General features: G+C 36.5%; 1 long non-coding RNA gene across 1 annotated transcript; it reads left to right on the top strand.

The window, feature by feature from the left end:
* The first annotated feature begins 509 nt into the window (after positions 1–509).
* LOC113472081 lies at positions 510–1,053 on the top strand. The gene is made up of 2 exons (XR_003394545.1): positions 510–651; positions 850–1,053. It is a non-coding gene; the product is annotated as an uncharacterized LOC113472081 (long non-coding RNA).
* Positions 1,054–4,123: the final 3,070 nt, after the last annotated feature.

Genomic DNA, 4,123 nt, shown 5'->3' with positions numbered 1-4,123 from the left:
ATTTTTTCCAATAGCAGTGAGGAAGAAATATCCAATATCCTCTTCGGAGTGTCATTTTGGCACGCAGCCAAAACCGAGTGCCTAATTACTTGAACGAGGAGGAATTTGAGTCCTGTCCAAAACTTACACGAGAAAAAAAATCTGGAAAAAATTGCACATGGAAGGAAAATACATTATAGACTCTACAAGTCCGCCAATACGAATGGGAAAATGATTTGTTTACACATTGTTCTTGGCGAATTTCGTCTCCCATTTTTTTCTTTATCGACCCCTCTCTTCGCCTGTGGAAATTCAACAAAAGAAATGACTGAAACAACAAGAGTGACAATAAGAAAAGTAGACAAAGAGACAAAAATAATTAGACGGAATGATAAGAAAAGAAGCCGGGAAGGAAGGAGAAGAAAACGAAGAAGGAAACAAAGAAGAAGAAGCTGGTGACGACGGACAAAAGAAATGACTGAAACAACAAGAGTGACAATAAGAAAAGTAGACAAAGAGACAAAAATAATTAGACGGAATGATAAGAAAAGAACCCGGGAAGGAAGGAGAAAAAAACGAAGAAGGAAACAAAGAAGAAGAAGAAGCTGGTGACGACGAAATGTCAAGAAAAGAAGTAGATGTAGAAGGAAAACTGAAAAAAGAATAGAGTAGGTTTTGAAAAGAACTGACACAGAAACAATGGTGACATGTTTTTTAATTAAACATTGTCTTTTACAAAGCCTCATTCTTGTTGGGAAAGGCTGTTCGATTTTCGCTCATTAATCATTGTAGTGTCATTAACATTAAAATCTCGAATACATTTCAGTCTACTTTAAAATGAGCTGATGAACTTATAGTCATAGTCATTAGGTTTTGAAAAGAACTGACACAGAAACAATGGTGACATGTTTTTTAATTAAACATTGTCTTTTACAAAGCCTCATTCTTGTTGGGAGAGGCTGTTCGATTTTCGCTCATTAATCATTATAGTGTCATTAACATTAAAATCTTGAATACATTTCAGTCTACTTCAAAATGAGGTGATGAACTTATAGTCATAGTCACCACAGGTAAGAGTCAACCATATTTATGTACCTATATTGTGTGTTTTCTGTAGATTCTTCACATGATCGAAATTGCATAAGCACTACTGGCAACATAAATATTAAGTAAAAAGAACAATTTTATTGGAAAACGGAATGCGAAATTAGGGTGATAAAATTTATCGAAAAACACTTGAAAAAATTCAAAGTTCCAAAAAAGTCGACTTTTTTACCTTTTTCTTTGAACTTTCGGTTCGTTTTTGATATTGAATTATCTCGAAAAAAATGGGATCTTTTGGAGAAAATTATCAAATTTTCAATTTTTTAGGGGGTGCTAATATTTTTCTGTGAATACCACGTGACTACGGAATTACCGATAATCATGGTTAGGTATACGAAAAAAAAATCACGAACCCGCGATCCGATCTATACAAAACCAATTCGGTGACTGACTGAACTGGCAACTCAGAGAAAAGTTGGTTCTTGGTTCAGATTATTATTATTTTTTTTTACGTTATGGCACCACAGGTAAGAGTCAACCATATTTATGTACCTATATTGTGTGTTTTCTGTAGATTCTTCACATGATCGAAATTGCATAAGCACTATAACTATAAGTAAAAAGAATAACATCAAACCACTAACTACACCAGAAACCAGAAAACTTAATCTTGATGGCTGACTCTTTGTTGTGAAGTCACCGAAACAATCATAAATTCTATAACATTCTAAGAACAAATCAATGAAGGCAGACAAACTAATCAAAATAGTCCAATAGGTGAACACCAATATAAAATCTTCACCAACAACACCAACACCGTCTGGGAACAAAATCAATAAACAATAGGGATAAAATGAATACCATCGACCAAAAAACCACACCTACAAGAGTTTTGATGGGAAAAATATTCGAATACCTTTCACTTTGTGCAAGCAGGTAATCAATAAAAGGAACATCAATGGTAGAGTAATCAAATCATCTAAGAATCAATAGGACAACACTAGGTAAAGACAACACAATCATCATCCAAGTAGTAAAAGACACTACGAACAACGTCAACCACCAATACCACCATCACAATCGCAGAAAAACCAGACAATTTCACTTCGAAACAATAAAACCCGATGGAAAACGTAAGAAATAAAGTAAGAAGGTGAATGTACTTGAAGCATTACTTAACTTACTTAACGGAACAGTAAACTCCCCTCTCATGTCTGTGAAGCGAGCAATGCCACAGTCCTTGTGCAACGAGTATTGGTCTTCCCTTTATAATTACTATTGCTAAACACAAATCGGTAAGAACAAAGCGATAGGTTGCCTGTAATTGAGTAAAATCGAAGCAGTCACATAACTGTAATTCATGAATAATTGTTCTTTTACAGACTTATTAATCCTTTTTAGGTAAGTTATGAATTTCTAGTGCAGTTGCTAGAGCAATATGATTCGTAAATCATAAATTCATAACCGAGGGCACAGCACCGGTTCAGATCTCAGAAAGAACAAAAAAATTGAATCAATGAGCGCTATTGAGTTCAATTTTGTTAATTTTAAGCAATTACATCATAAAATGATTCCTAATCTGAAAAAAATAATTGATAATCTGTGAAGAGTCAACAAATTGAGGAATTATTATGGTTTTTGATTGTTTAATGATATAATTATCAAACTCCCAAGCTTTGTAACCCCAAGAGTAAATTATCTGTAGACTCTTTTTTATTCGGTGTCCAACCAGAATTTGACCAGCATAATATATGGTGATAATGTCGATGAAAGTATACGAAAACAAATTTACGCACTCAGGTCTATCACCAACGCGCAATGAAGGGTTAACTGAAATGAATGAACCGAACATTTCATATGCACATCCTCTGATAGAGTTAACCCTTCATGTTTCCTGTACATCCTGTTTGCAATGTGCTAAACATGGTGAAGAAAGAATTCCATGTACACTGTTTCTATGCTTGAATGTATCTCATCTATGCTTGAATTTATTTCATGCGGATTTATGTTGTCCGGAGGATGCATTTCCGATTCTATCTCAGCTGACCACACTGATATCACAGTTTATCACAATGCTAAAGATCCTTGGTTGGTCGAAACTGTTTTTGTCGTCCTTTTGGTTAAAGTCACTGTATAACTGATAAGTTTTGAAAAGTCTTTAGACTCTTTTGTCAAGGGGGTTTTACCTTTCATTCGAACTGACCCAGCCTGGATGAAGCCAGCCCGGAGGATGCATTTCCGATTCTATCTCAGCTGACCACACTGATATCACAGTTTATCACAATGCTAAAGATCCTTGGTTGGTCGAAACAACTGTTTTTGTCGTCCTTTTGGTTAAAGTCACTGTATAACTGATAAGGTCTGAAAAGTCTTTAGACTCTTTTGTCAAGGGGGTTTTACCTTTCATTCGAACTGACCCAGCCTGGATGAAGCCAGTACACAATGTCCCAGATGGTCATCCATTCAGGCCGATTTTATCCTAAACAGATAAGGTTCTCGGAACGGCTGTCTTTCTCCTATCCTGTCTCCCTCCTCTATTCTTCGGTTTCGGGAAGATAAGACCTTAGCATCTGTTAGAGTTCCCTCTATCGAACACCTTTATCAACATCAATATCTTACGATCTACATATATTCTATAAATAGGGCACGGTTAGCCCAGTGGTAACTTGCTTGCCATGCAGAAGGTCCCGGGTTCGATGCCCATCATCGACAAAAATTTGCACTCGTCTTTGATTGCAAATAAATGCTCCAACGAGTTACTTTCTGGTGTTCTCGTGTTGACCCAGCACCTACATGGGAAGTATTGTGTCTCTTCTCGCCCATCTGATGAGAGGCGTACTACGTGGTGGGCATGATACGACACAGACCACACGAGTCTAATGTAGCAGTTGAGTCCTTGCTAAGAAATAAAAACGGCGACGGTGAAACACTTTTTTTTTTAAGACCTCAGTCCTCTGTCACTTTTGTACTCGTTGCGCACAGGGAAAATCTTACAGATAGTGCAGATAAGATACCAATCAACCCACTTGTGGACAGTGCTAAAACCTTCATGTTTCTAAACTAAATGGATCTCATTGTAATTGGAGTATTGTTGGTAGGT

Source organism: Diaphorina citri, unplaced genomic scaffold (assembly GCF_000475195.1).
Source record: "Diaphorina citri unplaced genomic scaffold, Diaci psyllid genome assembly version 1.1 scaffold3820, whole genome shotgun sequence".
Lineage (NCBI taxonomy): Eukaryota > Metazoa > Arthropoda > Insecta > Hemiptera > Psyllidae > Diaphorina > Diaphorina citri.
Note: the sequence above shows the minus strand (reverse complement) of the source record. Positions and strands in the feature narration are given on the sequence as shown.